The sequence below is a fragment of the Lissotriton helveticus genome, chromosome 5_1, assembly GCF_964261635.1.
Source record: "Lissotriton helveticus chromosome 5_1, aLisHel1.1, whole genome shotgun sequence".
In the NCBI taxonomy this organism is placed as follows: Eukaryota; Metazoa; Chordata; class Amphibia; order Caudata; family Salamandridae; genus Lissotriton; species Lissotriton helveticus.
Genome location: NC_136065.1, coordinates 604,547,758 through 604,567,941, shown reverse-complemented (window position 1 = coordinate 604,567,941; position 20,184 = coordinate 604,547,758).

The following is a 20,184-nucleotide window of genomic DNA, read 5'->3' as shown; positions in this document are numbered from 1 at the left end:
GGTTAGGTCGATTTCGGTTGAAACTGCCCCTATAGCCCTCTGGAGCATTTTATCAATAGGGGTCGGCTGATGGCTTGTTGGCGATTGAATAGTTTGTGTTTGTTTTTTCCCTGCGCAGGTGCGTATCCCCATTTTGGTTGGTTAGCAACAACACGTTCTACTTAGTCAATGATCTTAAGTTTCCTATGGAGGATGAGACATAGGAGGCGATTGCAGAGGCTGCAGACCTGGCTTGGGGCAAGCTTTAAAACACTCAATAGAATATTACTGGTGTTAAAGCACCCATCTTGCATTCAGGGTTCCGATGTGGCTACATTGGCTGGAGATGATTTTCCATGGGTGACTAAGGGGGGTGGCCCAACCTCTTCCGGGTGCAGACGGGCCTGCCTTTGGCCCAGGCTTCGCCCGGGCACCTCCGTGTGCATCCCACACGCTTCCCGTGCCGAGGGAGTGCTAGCATGAAGATGAAGGCGCCGGGAGGGTGACGTCATCTTCCGCGCTGTGGCGAGTGTAGAGGCTGCTGGGGGACTGAGTCCCACCCCAGCGATCCTGCGTGCCTCCCTGGAATGCCGGTACTGGTGCTGGTGTCTGCCCAAGGATGTCCCCAGAGCAGTAGAAGCAGCTTAGGGGCTCACATGCCCTGTCCACAGTCCCGCGCCGTGGGAGTGCCCGTGCAAAAATGAGGGCGCTGGGAGGATGACGTCACCTCCCACGCTGTGCCGAGTGTAGAGGCTGCAGGGGGACTCAGTCCCACCCCAGCAATCCTGCGTGCCTCCATGGAATGCAGGTTCCGGCTCTGGTGTCTGCCCAAGGATGTCCCCAGAGCAGTAGGAGCAGCTTGGGGGCTCACGCACCCTGTAACAATTTCTATTATTCATCATCATTGTAATTCGTTTTATTTAAGGGCCTATGGGAGTTATTGGGGCACTGGGTGTGGGGTGTTACAATGTCATATTAATATTATTTATATATTGTTTTAATTTCTTTTGGAGGTACAAATGCAAATTATTTAAAAACATATTTTAATAACTTAAAATTGCTTATTGTTTTAATCTTTATTGAATAAATATAATCAACTAATAGAAGATATTTTAAAAAGTAGTTTTTTGCTTTTTTACATAAATCATTTTAAATTTAAGTTCTGGCATTTGGTTTAAGAGGCTTTTTTTGGGCGCTTGGTGAGGGGCGTTTCACTGTTAAATTAATTAGGAAAAAGTTGTTTAATTATTTAATGTTGTTCTTCTCCCATTGTTTATGTTGTTTGAATTTTAGTTTCTTTATTTCACAAATGGAGTACATTTTTGGTATGTTTAGATTTTCAATTTCAGAACATTAGTTTTTTAAATTAATTTAATGTATTATAATAATTAAACCTTTCGGTCTGTGTTTTCAGTTCATTTATTTTAATATATAAACAAATATATTGTTTTGTTTACTGCATAAAAGTGAATTTTACTCTAGCACAAATAATTTAAAAAAGTAATAATGTTTTTATTGTTATTAGGAAACAATATGTTTTACACCACATCTGCCTTTTCTAGTTTTAATAAAAGATATCTTGGTCTGTAGTTAGTATACTAAATTTGATCCCACTCCAATTTATGCACTTTCCAAAATATTTGCTGTTTCAGATTTGGAATAGTAACTCTCACCACCTGTTAACTAAGAGGCTGATTAGGATGGCGGTGAGACCACCACCGATACCCTGCCGATGGCGGGCTCATCCTAAGCAAGCATTCCGCCCGCCACATGGCAGGCGGTTTGTTGGCGGTCGGTAAGACCGACTGACATGCTTCCGACGGGCTCCTTGAGCCCGCTGGTGTGGTGGAGTTGGAGTAATGCCTACAATGGTGGCGGTGTTCCTTTCTGCCGGCTCTTTTATGGCGGTGTACCCGCCATGAAAAGGCAGGCGGAAAGGGACATTGGGGGCCCGTAGTGGGCCCTTGTTTCCTGAAAGCCCTCAGTGTTGGGTTTTGTGAGGCACCTATGGTGGCCTCTACATATCCCTGCACATAGTGCAGGCTTTGCACAAAGTGCGTTTTTTGGACTGCGGTGTGTGCTGCAGTCAGCAGCACAATACGAAAACCGCAATACAAAAAATACACTTTGCAACCGCCTTGAAGGTGGTTGCATTGTAATTCAGGGTGCCGGACCTCCGACAGCTTGTCGGGTGGTCCCATCCCCTAAATATTACCTCAAATGTTTGTTGGATTGAAGTTTCAATAGTAAATCTCACTACCTTTATAAATGCACTTTTCCCAGTGTTTACAGGCCGGCAGTTGGAATAAGTAATTGTAACCCCTTATTTATGTTCTTTTCCCAATGTTTTTTGACCTGGAGTTAGAATCATAAGTCACACCTCCTTTATTTGCCTGCTTTTGCCAATTTTTAAAGGACTGGAGTAAGAATAGCAAATCTTACCCTATTTATTTATGTATTTTGTCCAATGTGTGATGACCTGCATTTTGAGTGGTAAATTATGATGATCTGTGGCCTGCACTTGCCTGTTTGTGCTTAACTAGAGTGAAAGCCTAATTCTCTGAGCTGCCTAATGTTGCACACATTCAGAAGAAGGAAAGCCTGGCAATGTGTGTGGAATGTTGGCACCCCTTGGAGAGAGGCTACTCCAGGCGTTTAGTAAAGAACATTCATGAAACCATAGGGCTTGCATAAGATTTGCATGTGGGGGTGGCCATTTGAAGTTACAAGGACCTACTCACAAAAGCATAGGAATTAGTACTCCATTAGTACTAATTTACTTACAAATGCTATTTACAAATCTCCAGCAGGATATCTCATGTGTGCCTGTCCTATGTCACTGTTAGTGGACATCCACACACAGAGAGGTGTACATTTTTGTAGTAAATGTGGGTGGGACAAGGGTTCATTTTGAAAAACAGGTCCTAACAACTACTCAGTGGGGTGAGGATAGAGAACTGTAAGGAGAGGTTTAAGGAGTACGTGCAAATACTAAAATACAGCCTCAAAGAATATGACAACTAACAAAACAGGCTGAGATATACTTCTGATAAGTTTTTTAATAAGTCAAGCACCACACATGGCTAATCACTGGTTTTTCAAAGTACTCTCATAGAAAGCAATAGAGACCTGAAATGCAACTAACACCAAATAGGGAGGAATAGAAATAAAAATGGATAAATGTTTTTGAATGTCTAAACAATATTGTTTATCCAATTATATTTTTTTATTAAACATATTTAAAATAAAAACAACATTTATTTCAGCTTGAAGTTATATAAAACACACATTCCAATAAGATTTCAAAACAGGCTACACACCTACTCCTGCAAGGATGGAGGGAGTAAACAATTACGACTCTGCTACACCCATCAACTAGTGAAAGTCATTACAACATCATCTAATCGCACACAGCCTGCCTACGTACGACAGCAAGACACAGGCAAAAAAATACATTTGCTTCAGCATGTCAGTGAATATTTTTGTTGCCTTGCCCCTCATTTTGAGTGAACATTATTTGAGGGGGGTTGCAGGTAGAATATCAACATTTTTGGTGTGTATAGAAACTAACAGTTAGATATTGGAATAATTGAAAATTATTTGAAAAAAACAACCTTTTGTCTCAACGTTTTCACCTGTAACTTCTTGTAATTTTGACAGCTGTTTGAAAGCAATATACTGTTACATCCGTTTGACCTTCCTGGTTGTGGGATATATAGGACTTGTAGTTTCACCTAGAACCCGACAAACCCAGAGCCAAAAACTGAGCAGCAACTTGCAATGGTATTTTAATATTTACTGGGTATAGAGCACTTATTCTTGGAAAATGCATACATGGAAAAATCGGTAGGAAAGACACCTATGTATTTCTGAATTGGGTACAAATTATAGAGTTTAGAAACAGTATATATTTGCACATTTTCAAAACTGGGAATACTCATACTAGCATGAGAATTATTGGTCATTTTTCAGATTTTTTTTTTTTTTTTACACAATGTCTTTCATTGGGAAGGGAGAAATGCATGAAAACTCAATATGTAATAACAGTTGATTTACAAATCTGGATTACCCTAAGTCTCCCGATAAAAACAGTACCTCACTTGTGTGGGTCGGCCTTGTGCCTGCGACAGGAAACGGCGCAAAATGCAACGTGGTCACACCTCAATTTTGCAGTTAAAAATTGACCCTTTTATGGCAAAGTGCCTAGCTGTAGTTTTTGCACCCTAGCTCTGCCGGCACCTAGGGAAACCTAGCAAACCTATACATTTTTGAAAACTAGTTCCAAAGAGGTAGGTAATAGTGTTCTCCTCATTCAAGGAAAAACGTCCGCACATAAAGTAATTTTGTCTCCAAATACAAAATTATACGTGAAATCATGAACTTATCATAAATTTGCTTCAACAGAATACTGGGTGCTTATGTAGCCTGATACACACTCACTACCAAGAGTGCTGAATAGCACACAAAGTGCATATCATTTTACGAACAGGAACAAGCTAGGTTAGCACACCACCTAATGTAAGAGTATTGTGGACTCTGAGTAATCCTAGATCCTGATAGATAGTAATTTTCCTGTTGCAGAATGTTCTAATGATGTTATGAAATGTTAGCCTAGTGTGTCTGACCAATATGCAGTTACAGCTTAAAATTCATGTGCTGCAACCCACTGAGCTATTTTTGTAATATGCAAGCTTCAACTTCTCTCATAGGAGAGAGGGACTTGTCTATGGCAGACAGACTTTTGATGCTGACATTTGCTCTGCAGCTCCAATGTCTCATGGTACAGTTTTCCCCCCTCCCTTATGAGCAGAAAATCCCTGTTTCAGCCTTCCTTGCCTTGAGTTAGTTTTGCAGAAATGTTTCCATGCCCTGGAGAAGCAGAGCTTCGGCTCTGTGACCTTGAGGGGAGATAAGTGTTGCCTTCGCAGGTGCAGATGCCTCATGTATGAGTTCATTGTTCACCATTTCGCTAGTTCTGTAATTTTCCAGGCTGGGCGTGTCTTTACCCTGCCATGTTATGTTATAATGTATTGTCATGATAGGATGAGTCAGTCCTCTCGGTGCACTCCCTGGGGTGTAGACCTGACAGGGCCCATCTGCAGATGAATATTATGTCCTAATAAATATATTTCTAATTCTTCTCCACTGCCTGGCTGGCTTATTATATGAGAATGATAGATGAGTGAGGTAAGTCGCTCAGGTGGATTTGAGCCATGCTTATCAGATGACGCCCGAACAGGGACTCCGTGATAAGGATCTTTCTCACCCGTAAGTGGGTAGCAGAAGGCCGGGGACCCTCTGGTCGGCACGATGGGTCTGGGTACCCACTTTGATGCCGAGCTTGGTTCTCGCAGCGCTGCCCCACCCTGCTGATCGGGAGAGGTCCCGGTTCATGATCCTGCGCCGGAGTCCAGAAGGCGGAACTTTGGAGCTGACCGTGTTGGTCCCAGCAGCCGGCGGTGGAGAGCGGTGGATGTCGGTTCTGCGAGCAGAAGGTGAGTGGTCCGGCTGTTGATTGAGGGAGCTGGGATGCTCCATAAGACCGGTGTGTCTCTGAGACCGGTGTGTCTCTGGTGATTGGAGGAGCCGGTGTGCTCCTGGGGCTAGTGTGCTCCGGGGAACTCAGAGTGCAAGTGGCGCTCTGACAGACTATTGGTGATGGGGGTATTGGGTGGATGTCTGTTTTAGAGCATCCGACCGGGTGGTACTGAGACTGGAATGTGGCTCACCACGGTTAAATACTGGGAAAGGACCCAAACCCCTAGTGAGAGTGGTTTGATGGAAGAGTCCCAGATCTTCCGGGGTAAAGTGCGCAACGGTCTGTAGTGCCGCCCGGGTGGCGGATGTGTCCTCCAACCTCAGAACAGTTAGTGTACTGTTCGGTCTGCGGTAGGGTCCAGGTTCCCTAGGACTTGGTCGACGGGCCTTGTCCCATTATGGTAACACGTGTTTGGCAGGGACTCAATGCATAGGACGTGCGTGTGCGTGAGTGGTTGTGTGTGGAGATAGTTGCTTGGTTCTTTTGTGTCTGGGTATGTGTGGGTTCTTTGGCGGTTTCTGATTGAGTGAGTTTGGTGGTGTTTGATTGAGTGTGCAGTGTTTCAGTAAGTTGTGATGTTTTAGGTGTTGCTGCAATTCAACTGATGTCAGATTGGCCGAGAGCCAACCCGCTCCTGTAGAAGACTCTTTGAATTTTGAGATGTATGTGAATATAGATTTATCCCGATTTTGTTTAATATTTTTTATGCAGTTAAGATAGATTACTTGCAGGAGAGACTGTTTGCTAGGCACAGCTGTTAGAGCATGTTTGATTCCCTAAGATTGTGGCAGAAAGAGGTTCAGTAAAGACAGATGAGAGGATAGCCCAGAATATGGACAGATCAAAAGTTTAGTTTTAAAAGAAGACAAAATATGTACATTTAAAGTTGCTTTTAATGGCTCAGTGAGCCAAGGTGAGCAGTGATTAAGAGGATGGGGTATGCATTTAATGTAATATGTTTGATTTGGTTATAATTGGTTTGGTTTGAGAGCAGTCTGTGGGCTGCCTTTTGTTTGTGTAAATGTTTGTTTGAATGAAGTGAGTGCGTCTTGTTGCATGAGTTAGATTGTCTGGTCCTTGTGAGCTACCTGAGATGGTTGTGCCTGACTATCAGTGTGTTTTTCATGTAGTTTAAAAGTACATGCAGGGCTGTGCTCTATGGAAAAGAATTTGGTTTCTTCCATCCCCTTAATTTGTGAACAGTAGATGATGAAGAAAAGGGGATTTGATTACCAGTAATCGGAATGTATATTAATAGAATGTAGGAAGAGTGTAAAGTTAGAAAGAAGAGAAAAAAAGAAAGAGAAATGTATTTGCCAAACTAGTGTTAATTATTGCATGTTAGAAAGAGTTAGGAAGGCTTATTGGCTTTGTCAGCGCCAGAACGACGAGCGTGGAGCGCGAGGCAGATTTGGCCTTGGTGATGAATGCCAGAAAGGCTGGAAGGCAGGCTAGCAGCCCAGAATTCTTAGCTCTTGGAAGACGGTGAGAGTGAAATGCATTTTTTTAACTGAAAAAAGTGGCCTCCAAAAGGGGTGGAGAGCAGAAGTTGCTTAGTTAGTTTTAAACATGACTTGTTGAGTGGATGTGTTTCAGTCCACAATAAAAAATAAAAAAAAGGGTTGTAGAACTCTGGGCTGGTAAGGTTTAGAATAACAGTGTGTGAATTTTTATTCAGTTCTGGAAGATTATGTAGAATGGAAACATAGATGCTTGCAGACGTGGAGCAGAGCAGGTGTGACCTTGGTGTTATCAGCACCATTCCAATGGGTTCGCAGAGCACAGACAGAAGATTATGGGGGGGGCTAGGAGGCTCAGCTCCTGGCACAGACAGCAGAGATACACAGTTGGAGCCATGTGAATTGTGAATTTGCAGCGAGTCTGCATAATTATGAGTTTTGCTCTTTCCAGCAGACTGCTGCTGGTTCAGACTAAAGTATAATGCAGTTGTTCAGAACACATGTGATTTAGAATTAGGAACAAATTTATGAATAACTTTCAACAGGTTATTCCATTTGGACATAGAGAATTACACTTTAAAATGGCCTAGTCTGAGAAAAGAAGGATTGTTTTGAGAAAAATTAATTTATTAAATATGTTAGTGAGTGTTTCAGATAAGCACATGTTACTCCTATTGTTTGAATTGTATTCAGTAAGTGATTGATTTGTGTGCATTTCAATGGCAAAAAGAAAAGAGAGATTTATTGGTTGTCTGTTGTGTCCCTTTTTGTTGTTGATTTTTTTTGTTTCACTGTTGGATCATGTCATAGTATAAAAGTTTTCTATTTCAATAATTATTGAGTTGGGGGGTCTCTGATTGGCATACTGATTAGTGTCTTTGCTTGTGGATAACTAGTGGAGAGTACTGATGATGCGAGGGTAGGTACAGAATATTGCTTGTGTTGCTCATAGGAGCGGTCTGGTGGGAATGTATATATGTGTGTAATGTATGTATGTGTGTAATGTATATATGTGTGTAACAGTATTTGTATGCAGTTTGTCCATGGGACACCATTGCAGTGGGCCCAGTGCCCCACCCGCTGAGTGGAGATGCAAAGTGCGTGTTTTGTGCAAATGTCTGCTAGTGTGCACTGGAGTATTTAGTATGTTCTGGAGGCGAGAATATACCTTTGGCCACCGGATTAAATGTGGTGAGATGGCGCCCTTTTTCTTTAAAGATGTGACAGTAAATGTGTATATTTTTCCCTTTTTGATGCTGCATTAAATGTCATTACAAGATTGTCATGTGATTTTCAATGCTGCTAAATGTTTTATATTCTTGGCTGATGGTTAAAGAGGTTATGACTGGTTCTTGTCTACAGACAGCAGACAGGGTTTTCAGAACGGAAAGTGAACAGTTAGTATATATAGGGTGATGATAGATAATATATATGAACTGTTGTGAATGAGCTCCAAGCATAGGTTTTAAGGTAAGTATTTGTGGAAGGTATTTTGACTAAGTGGTTGCCTTTTTGTCCAATATTTTGTGTGTTGTTGTTTTTTTTTGTGGTTTGATTTGTTTCATTTCAGTGCAATGGGAAATATTTTTATCTGTGTGTTATGGTGAGTATTGATGCAGCTTTGTGCTGGACAGATTAAGTGTGCACTGACACCGCATGATGCATGACATGCATGAGAAAAATATAGTCCTTTGAGTAACTAATATTGTGTCTTCCTTTTGTGGCCTTTGTGTTTGGTATATGTATTGTTGCGTATTATTTTATGTTATACGCATGTACCTATATTGTGTGTTTTATGTTTTCTTTGGCTTATTGTGCATTGCTTGTTCTGTTCTGCGTGGATGGTATGCTGATCGATCTTAAGCCTGACAAATTAAGAAGGCCAGCATGCTGAGTTTTGGGCCGCAGGCTCACTGTGCATGAAATGCATGGCATCGTGTTGTGTGTGACAGCTCATTTGCATGTGTTACTGTGATTTGTCTATGCTTTCTGTGCTTAGCACAGCAAGTATACCTGCTGCCTAGGTATGCTTGTTTTTATTTTATGTATGTTTCTGTATTGTATTGTTTTGACAATTCAATTATTGATACTAGAACAAGCTCCTCTGTGGGGAATTTGTTCTGGTCCCTAAATTTCACAGACAACACTTCAGCAGTGTATGTCTATTTGGTTAAAAGGGGTATAGAGGAAAATACACGAGTTCTACGGGGTACTCATGGTGTTGTGTCACAAGCCTGACCATCACCTAAGTAATTTTTGTTCTTTTATAGATTTTAATTTTGCCGCCATTTCCCTAATGAATGTCACATAGTGCCTGGTTATGGGGGACTTTAGCTGTGTCCTAGTCCCATTTCCTTTTCCTTACTCCTTTTCCTTAGTTAGATTGTATTAGATATTAATAGGTACACGCATCATTTTATGGCAATGACATTTGTACATGTGCTAAAAGATGTTCTAGCCCTCTCAAAAGTGCTATGTCTCCCCTAGAATTTTGTTTATGTTCAGTGCCACACCCAGTGATTGATGGTGTTAACTGAAGTGAAATATGTTTCAGATTTCCTTCTGTCAAAATGGGGGAGGAGACTAGCTCCCCGCTGGAGCTAGCTCCCCGCTAGCTCTCCTATAAATTAAAACTAGGTAACATGTATATTGCTCCCTCCTGTCCTGCTTTGATCTAGAAGGGGGATTAGATGTGGGTAGTTTTGTTTTACAAGTGTTGGGTAATAACACCATTATTGTAGTCTTGCAAGTACATTGCTAGTTCTTTATTAGCTAGTCTGTGAAAATAAACTGATAGTCTTTATTAGATGATTATTTTAATTGGATAGGGATGAAAGGGATGAAAGGACTGGTAGCCCCAGACTAATGTTTCCTTATTTGACCTCTGAAGGGAACAGCCCAGACTAGTGTTTCCTTATTTGACCTGTGAAGGGAACAAGGGGTCGGTACCTTTTTGTTGATTAAGGGAACAATAGGTCGGTACCTTTTTGTTGATTTTTCCTTCACATTCCTAGGTAACAACATCATTATTGTGCAGCACTAAGTAAAGGTGTACAAGTCTCTTATCAGTTAGCCTGTATAGTTGAGCTGATAATCCCTATTAGAGCTGGTGAACAGGTTTTCCCCTAAATAAAATGTTACATGGTCTAAATAGTGAGAAAGGTGAAAGATGCTTGTGTGATCCTCAGCAAAATATTTTTTTAGAAATTAAAGATTTGTAGAAGTTAGTTTCCTGCTGCCTCTATAATATGTGAGCATGGTCATGAGCAAAAATATAGTTGTTTTGAGTAAGAAAAAGAATATTAGAAGTGTTTGAGGTTTTGCACAACAGTGAAGGTTCACAAAGTAGACGCTGTGTGCTCGCTATAGGAAGAGCGGTTTGAACTTCCCTTTTTGCTGTTTCTCAAGTGCAAATGCGGGAATACAATATGTCTGTTTGTTTTATTTTTTTCTCTTCTCTTAGAATTCAGTAAATGCATACGTCCGTCCACAGGTAATACAGCGAAAAGTCAGATATGTAATGTATTACCTATTGTCAGTGCACAAATTTATTAGAGCGATATGAAAGCACAGAATAGACCTCATTTGGTTTCTTTGAATTTGAATTGTATTCATATGCCTTGTCTAAAGATCTTTGTTCTGTTCATCAATAGAAATGTATCACACCGCCAGAGCCAGAGGGAACCAAGCATCAGATCCAACTTCAAGACTCGGTGCAAGTCAAGTCTCGTCGTCAGAAGATACCAGCGGAAGTCTTGCTTGGAGCCAAGGTACCACTGAAGCAGCTGTAGGTGTGTGATTCCTGGGTAAGAAAAGGGAAGGCCTGACCGAGATGGAGGACTCACTCTTCGCTTTTGTTCCATTTCCCAATGGTTGGAAAAGGTTTCTCAGAAATACTTGAGAGGGGCAGTTCCGTCTGTGCAAAAGGCTGCCGCCACTTCTCCAGTGGTTATGCTTCAGGTTTCCCTGTTCCCCATCTGTTTTGGAATATACAGTTTTGTGTGCTGATAAGGAGGTACCTGGTCACACTTTATACGATCTATGGCCTCGACAGAAGAGCGGTGCACCAGGAGAAGAAAAGTAGGAGGTAGAGAGAGACTTTAGTCTTAGGGTACAGATACAGTGCTCTTAATATCTGTTAGATTCATATCTGGTGTACTGAGAGAGACACTGGACCAAATTTGTAGAGGGCACTACCTGGATTGGTGGTTGCTAAATTCTGCAAGAAAGACTTTGCATCATTGGCCAAGATTGTTTTCCATTTGAGTTGCTAGCAAGTGCAGCTCCAACGCAGATGATTTTTTAATTTTTTTGATGAGTTGCTAGCGAGTGCAGCTCCAACGCAGATGATTTTTGAATTTTTGATGGACAATACGAGCCTGCCTGTGAGGCTCAGATGGACACAGGGAGAAGACTCCCCTCTGGCTGGCTGTGTTGCAGATTGTTTCCTTTAGTTTACTTTGGACTTTTAGCTAGGAAAATGAGTCCCTTTGAATGTTCCTATTCCCCAGGAGGAGCAGCCTCTACGGCTCCTTGTCCAGATGTCCCAGATCTCATTTGGTTCTCATGGTCTACAAATGTAATATTGTGTTTGTTTGTAACCTAACTGTTGCTTTCATATTTCTCTTTAGAGAATTAGTTTCTTGTTGCTTGGCACATACCTTCATGAGTATTATTTCAAAGCCACTTGAGAATGTCATTGGTACTCTAGATCCTCGCGAAGGGGAGCACTGGGAAGTTCATTAGGATGATGCAGTATTCAAATGTTGCACCTGACACATGTTATTTATAGTACTGCAAATGATTGGGTGTGTGGGTCATTGCCTTCATACACACACAGGGGTGGAAAATTGTTGCTTGTATTCTTGCCCTATGGAAGTAGCTGTGAGGGTTAGTATACTGTGAGTAGTTTAGTAAAACACATTTCTCAGCCCGATAAACATTTACTTCATGGATGTTAGATATAGATCCTAGCTGATAATGCAAGTGAGCCCTCAGTATTGGATTAAATAGGGTGTTTTCCATGATAATGACAGTTTGATCTTATTTGCATTAATTCCTGCTCATGACTTAAAGTGTGATGTATTTTTAAGTAGTCCGATCATGACATAGTGTTATAGAGAAATGGTACCTCTAGAACATATGTTTAGATTAGTCAAAAAGGAGGGTGCTTCACACCCAGAGAATAATTATTGTCTTAGTAGGTATTGCAGGGGTTGTTCTTTTACTTGTTGCCTCTGCATTTCCTGCCCTATAGTATGCTGCACTACTTCTGTGATTATGCCCATCCTAGTATTTAATTTCCCGATACCAGATATTTTTTATGATGATATACTATTGGTTATTCTTGTTTTTTTTTGTTTCCCTTTGATTGATGAGTGATGCCTTTAGAATTGTATAGTCTTTACCTTTAAGCTGTAACTGCACTTGTGTTAGCCACAATAGGCTAAAAGGAGGGTCTGATAGATAGTAATTTTCCTGTTGCAGAATGTTCTAATGATGTTATGAAATGTTAGCCTAGTGTGTCTGACCAATATGCAGTTACAGCTTAAAATTCATGTGCTGCAACCCACTGAGCTATTTTTGTAATATGCAAGCTTCAACTTCTCTCATAGGAGAGAGGGACTTGTCTATGGCAGACAGACTTCTGATGCTGACATTTGCTCTGCAGCTCCAATGTCTCATGGTACAGTTTTCCCCCCTCCCTTATGAGCAGAAAATCCCTGTTTCAGCATTCCTTGCCTTGAGTTAGTTTTGCAGAAATGTTTCCATGCCCTGGAGAAGCAGAGCTTCGGCTCTGTGACCTTGAGGGGAGATAAGTGTTGCCTTCGCAGGTGCAGATGCCTCATGTATGAGTTCATTGTTCACCATTTCGCTAGTTCTGTAATTTTCCAGGCTGGGCATGTCTTTACCCTGCCATGTTATGTTATAATGTATTGTCATGATAGGATGAGTCAGTCCTCTCGGTGCACTCCCTGGGGTGTGGACCTGACAGGGCCCATCTGCAGATGAATATTATGTCCTAATAAATATATTTCTAATTCTTCTCCACTGCCTGGCTGGCTTATTATATGAGAATGATAGATGAGTGAGGTAAGTCGCTCAGGTGGATTTGAGCCACGCTTATCAGATGACGCCCGAACAGGGACTCCGTGATAAGGATCTTTCTCACCCGTAAGTGGGTAGCAGAAGGCCGGGGACCCTCTGGTCGGCACGATGGGTCTGGGTACCCAGTTTGATGCCGAGCTTGGTTCTCGCAGCGCTGCCCCACCCTGCTGATCGGGAGAGGTCCCGGTTCATGATCCTGCGCTGGAGTCCAGAAGGCGGAACTTTGGAGCTGACCGTGTTGGTCCCAGCAGCCGGCGGTGGAGAACGGTGGATGTCGGTTCTGCGAGCAGAAGGTGAGTGGTCCGGCTGTTGATTGAGGGAGCTGGGATGCTCCATAAGACCGGTGTGTCTCTGAGACCGGTGTGTCTCTGGTGATTGGAGGAGCCGGTGTGCTCCTGGGGCTAGTGTGCTCCGGGGAACTCAGAGTGCAAGTGGCGCTCTGACAGACTATTGGTGATGGGGGTATTGGGTGGATGTCTGTTTTAGAGCATCCGACCGGGTGGTACTGAGACTGGAATGTGGCTCACCACGGTTAAATACTGGGAAAGGACCCAAACCCCTAGTGAGAGTGGTTTGATGGAAGAGTCCCAGATCTTCCGGGGTAAAGTGCGCAACGGTCTGTAGTGCCGCCCGGGTGGCGGATGTGTCCTCCAACCTCAGAACAGTTAGTGTACTGTTCGGTCTGCGGTAGGGTCCAGGTTCCCTAGGACTTGGTCGACGGGCCTTGTCCCATTATGGTAACACGTGTTTGGCAGGGACTCAATGCATAGGACGTGCGTGTGCGTGTGTGGTTGTGTGTGGAGATAGTTGCTTGGTTCTTTTGTGTCTGGGTATGTGTGGGTTCTTTGGCGGTTTCTGATTGAGTGAGTTTGGTGGTGTTTGATTGAGTGTGCAGTGTTTCAGTAAGTTGTGATGTTTTAGGTGTTGCTGCAGTTCAACTGATGTCAGATTGGCCGAGAGCCAACCCGCTCCTGTAGAAGACTCTTTGAATTTTGAGATGTATGTGAATATAGATTTATCCCGATTTTGTTTAATATTTTTTATGCAGTTAAGATAGATTACTTGCAGGAGAGACTGTTTGCTAGGCACAGCTGTTAGAGCATGTTTGATTCCCTAAGATTGTGGCAGAAAGAGGTTCAGTAAAGACAGATGAGAGGATAGCCCAGAATATGGACAGATCAAAAGTTTAGTTTTAAAAGAAGACAAAATGTGTACATTTAAAGTTGCTTTTAATGGCTCAGTGAGCCAAGGTGAGCAGTGATTAAGAGGATGGGGTATGCATTTAATGTAATATGTTTCATTTGGTTATAATTGGTTTGGTTTGAGAGCAGTCTGTGGGCTGCCTTTTGTTTGTGTAAATGTTTGTTTGAATGAAGTGAGTGCGTCTTGTTGCATGAGTTAGATTGTCTGGTCCTTGTGAGCTACCTGAGATGGTTGTGCCTGACTATCAGTGTGTTTTTCATGTAGTTTAAAGGTACATGCAGGGCTGTGCTCTATGGAAAAGAATTTGGTTTCTTCCATCCCCTTAATTTGTGAACAGTAGATGATGAAGAAAAGGGGATTTGATTACCAGTAATCGGAATGTATATTAATAGAATGTAGGAAGAGTGTAAAGTTAGAAAGAAGAGAAAAAAAGAAAGAGAAATGTATTTGCCAAACTAGTGTTAATTATTGAATGTTAGAAAGAGTTAGGAAGGCTTATTGGTTTTGTCAGCGCCAGAACGACGAGCGTGGAGCGCGAGGCAGATTTGGCCTTGGTGATGAATGCCAGAAAGGCTGGAAGGCTGGCTAGCAGCCCAGAATTCTTAGCTCTTGGAAGACGGTGAGAGTGAAATGCATTTTTTGAACTGAAAAAAGTGGCCTCCAAAAGGGGTGGAGAGCAGAAGTTGCTTAGTTAGTTTTAAACATGACTTGTTGAGTGGATGTGTTTCAGTCCACAATAAAAAATAAAAAAAAAAAGGGTTGTAGAACTCTGGGCTGGTAAGGTTTAGAATAACAGTGTGTGAATTTTTATTCAGTTCTGGAAGATTATGTAGAATGGAAACATAGATGCTTGCAGACGTGGAGCAGAGCAGGTGTGACCTTGGTGTTATCAGCACCATTCCAATGGGTTCGCAGAGCACAGACAGAAGATTATGGGGGGGGCTAGGAGGCTCAGCTCCTGGCACAGACAGCAGAGATACACAGTTGGAGCCATGTGAATTGTGAATTTGCAGCGAGTCTGCATAATTATGAGTTTTGCTCTTTCCAGCAGACTGCTGCTGGTTCAGACTAAAGTATAATGCAGTTGTTCAGAACACATGTGATTTAGAATTAGGAACAAATTTATGAATAACTTTCAACAGGTTATTCCATTTGGACATAGAGAATTACACTTTAAAATGGCCTAGTCTGAGAAAAGAAGGATTGTTTTGAGAAAAATTAATTTATTAAATATGTTAGTGAGTGTTTCAGATAAGCACATGTTACTCCTATTGTTTGAATTGTATTCAGTAAGTGATTGATTTGTGTGCATTTCATGGGCAAAAAGAAAAGAGAGATTTATTGGTTGTCTGTTGTGTCCCTTTTTGTTGTTGATTTTTTTTTGTTTCACTGTTGGATCATGTCATAGTATAAAAGTTTTCTATTTCAATAATTATTGAGTTGGGGGGTCTCTGATTGGCATACTGATTAGTGTCTTTGCTTGTGGATAACTAGTGGAGAGTACTGATGATGCGAGGGTAGGTACAGAATATTGCTTGTGTTGCTCATAGGAGCGGTCTGGTGGGAATGTATATATGTGTGTAATGTATGTATGTGTGTAATGTATATATGTGTGTAACAGTATTTGTATGCAGTTTGTCCATGGGACACCATTGCAGTGGGCCCAGTGCCCCACCCGCTGAGTGGAGATGCAAAGTGCGTGTTTTGTGCAAATGTCTGCTAGTGTGCACTGGAGTATTTAGTATGTTCTGGAGGCGAGAATATACCTTTGGCCACCGGATTAAATGTGGTGAGATGGCGCCCTTTTTCTTTAAAGATGTGACAGTAAATGTGTATATTTTTCCCTTTTTGATGCTGCATTAAATGTCATTACAAGATTGTCATGTGATTTTCAATGCTGCTAAATGTTTTATATTCTTGGCTGACGGTTAAAGAGGTTATGACTGGTTCTTGTCTAAAGACAGCAGACAGGGTTTTCAGAACGGAAAGTGAACAGTTAGTATATATAGGGTGATGATAGATAATATATATGAACTGTTGTGAATGAGCTCCAAGCATAGGTTTTAAGGTAAGTATTTGTGGAAGGTATTTTGACTAAGTGGTTGCCTTTTTGTCCAATATTTTGTGTGTTGTTGTTTTTTTTGTGGTTTGATTTGTTTCATTTCAGTGCAATGGGAAATATTTTTATCTGTGTGTTACGGTGAGTATTGATGCAGCTTTGTGCTGGACAGATTAAGTGTGCACTGACACCGCATGATGCATGACATGCATGAGAAAAATATAGTCCTTTGAGTAACTAATATTGTGTCTTCCTTTTGTGGCCTTTGTGTTTGGTATATGTATTGTTGCGTATTATTTTATGTTATACGCATGTACCTATATTGTGTGTTTTATGTTTTCTTTGGCTTATTGTGCATTGCTTGTTCTGTTCTGCGTGGATGGTATGCTGATCGATCTTAAGCCTGACAAATTAAGAAGGCCAGCATGCTGAGTTTTGGGCCGCAGGCTCACTGTACATGAAATGCATGGCATCGTGTTGTGTGTGACAGCTCATTTGCATGTGTTACTGTGATTTGTCTATGCTTTCTGTGCTTAGCACAGCAAGTATACCTGCTGCCTTGGTATGCTTGTTTTTATTTTATGTATGTTTCTGTATTGTATTGTTTTGACAATTCAATTATTGATACTAGAACAAGCTCCTCTGTGGGGAATTTGTTCTGGTCCCTAAATTTCACAGACAACACTTCAGCAGTGTATGTCTATTTGGTTAAAAGGGGTATAGAGGAAAATACACGAGTTCTACGGGGTACTCATGGTGTTGTGTCACAAGCCTGACCATCACCTAAGTAATTTTTGTTCTTTTATAGATTTTAATTTTGCCGCCATTTCCCTAATGAATGTCACATAGTGCCTGGTTATGGGGGACTTTAGCTGTGTCCTAGTCCCATTTCCTTTTCCTTACTCCTTTTCCTTAGTTAGATTGTTTTAGATATTAATAGGTACACGCATCATTTTATGGCAATGACATTTGTACATGTGCTAAAAGATGTTCTAGCCCTCTCAAAAGTGCTATGTCTCCCCTAGAATTTTGTTTATGTTCAGTGCCACACCCAGTGATTGATGGTGTTAACTGAAGTGAAATATGTTTCAGATTTCCTTCTGTCAAAATGGGGGAGGAGACTAGCTCCCCGCTGGAGCTAGCTCCCCGCTAGCTCTCCTATAAATTAAAACTAGGTAACATGTATATTGCTCCCTCCTGTCCTGCTTTGATCTAGAAGGGGAATTAGATGTGGGTAGTTTTGTTTTACAAGTGTTGGGTAATAACACCATTATTGTAGTCTTGCAAGTACATTGCTAGTTCTTTATTAGCTAGTCTGTGAAAATAAACTGATAGTCTTTATTAGATGATTATTTTAATTGGATAGGGATGAAAGAGATGAAAGGACTGGTAGCCCCAGACTAATGTTTCCTTATTTGACCTCTGAAGGGAACAGCCCAGACTAGTGTTTCCTTATTTGACCTGTGAAGGGAACAATAGGTCGGTACCTTTTTGTTGATTAAGGGAACAATAGGTCGGTACCTTTTTGTTGATTTTTCCTTCACATTCCTAGGTAACAACATCATTATTGTGCAGAACTAAGTAAAGGTGTACAAGTCTCTTATCAGTTAGCCTGTATAGTTGAGCTGATAATCCCTATTAGAGCTGGTGAACAGGTTTTCCCCTAAATAAAATGTTACATGGTCTAAATAGTGAGAAAGGTGAAAGATGCTTGTGTGATCCTCAGCAAAATATTTTTTAGAAATTAAAGATTTGTAGAAGTTAGTTTCCTGCTGCCTCTATAATATGTGAGCATGGTCATGAGCAAAAATATAGTTGTTTTGAGTAAGAAAAAGAATATTAGAAGTGTTTGAGGTTTTGCACAACAGTGAAGGTTCACAAAGTAGACGCTGTGTGCTCGCTATAGGAAGAGCGGTTTGAACTTCCCTTTTTGCTGTTTCTCAAGTGCAAATGCGGGAATACAATATGTCTGTTTGTTTTATTTTTTTCTCTTCTCTTAGAATTCAGTAAATGCATACGTCCGTCCACAGGTAATACAGCGAAAAGTCAGATATGTAATGTATTACCTATTGTCAGTGCACAAATTTATTAGAGCGATATGAAAGCACAGAATAGACCTCATTTGGTTTCTTTGAATTTGAATTGTATTCATATGCCTTGTCTAAAGATCTTTGTTCTGTTCATCAATAGAAATGTATCACACCGCCAGAGCCAGAGGGGACCAAGCATCAGATCCAACTTCAAGACTCGGTGCAAGTCAAGTCTCGTCGTCAGAAGATACCAGCGGAAGTCTTGCTTGGAGCCAAGGTACCACTGAAGCAGCTGTAGGTGTGTGATTCCTGGGTAAGAAAAGGGAAGGCCTGACCGAGATGGAGGACTCACTCTTCGCTTTTGTTCCATTACCCAATGGTTGGAAAAGGTTTCTCAGAAATACTTGAGAGGGGCAGTTCCGTCTGTGCAAAAGGCTGCCGCCACTTCTCCAGTGGTTATGCTTCAGGTTTCCCTGTTCCCCATCTGTTTTGGAATATACAGTTTTGTGTGCTGATAAGGAGGTACCTGGTCACACTTTATACCATCTATGGCCTCGACAGAAGAGCGGTGCACCAGGAGAAGAAAAGTAGGAGGTAGAGAGAGACTTTAGTCTTAGGGTACAGATACAGTGCTCTTAATATCTGTTAGATTCATATCTGGTGTACTGAGCGAGACACTGGACCGAATTTGTAGAGGACACTACCTGGATTGGTGGTTGCTAAATTCTGCAAGAAAGACTTTGCATCATTGGCCAAGATTGTTTTCCATTTGAGTTGCTAGCAAGTGCAGCTCCAACGCAGATGATTTTTTAATTTTTTTGATGAGTTGCTAGCGAGTGCAGCTCCAACGCAGATGATTTTTGAATTTTTGATGGACAATACGAGCCTGCCTGTGAGGCTCAGATGGACACAGGGAGAAGACTCCCCTCTGGCTGGCTGTGTTGCAGATTGTTTCCTTTAGTTTACTTTGGACTTTTAGCTAGGAAAATGAGTCCCTTTGAATGTTCCTATTCCCCAGGAGGAGCAGCCTCTACGGCTCCTTGTCCAGATGTCCCAGATCTCATTTGGTTCTCATGGTCTACAAATGTAATATTGTGTTTGTTTGTAACCTAACTGTTGCTTTCATATTTCTCTTTAGAGAATTAGTTTCTTGTTGCTTGGCACATACCTTCATGAGTATTATTTCAAAGCCACTTGAGAATGTCATTGGTACTCTAGATCCTCGCGAAGGGGAGCACTGGGAAGTTCATTAGGATGATGCAGTATTCAAATGTTGCACCTGACACATGTTATTTATAGTACTGCAAATTATTGGGTGTGTGGGTCATTGCCTTCATACACACACAGGGGTGGAAAATTGTTGCTTGTATTCTTGCCCTATGGAAGTAGCTGTGAGGGTGAGTATACTGTGAGTAGTTTAGTAAAACACATTTCTCAGCCCGATAAACATTTACTTCATGGATGTTAGATATAGATCCTAGCTGATAATGCAAGTGAGCCCTCAGTATTGGATTAAATAGGGTGTTTTCCATGATAATGACAGTTTGATCTTATTTGCATTAATTCCTGCTCATGACTTAAAGTGTGATGTATTTTTAAGTAGTCCGATCATGACATAGTGTTATAGAGAAATGGTACCTCTAGAACATATGTTTAGATTAGTCAAAAAGGAGGGTGCTTCACACCCAGAGAATAATTATTGTCTTAGTAGGTATTGCAGGGGTTGTTCTTTTACTTGTTGCCTCTGCATTTCCTGCCCTATAGTATGCTGTACTACTTCTGTGATTATGCCCATCCTAGTATTTA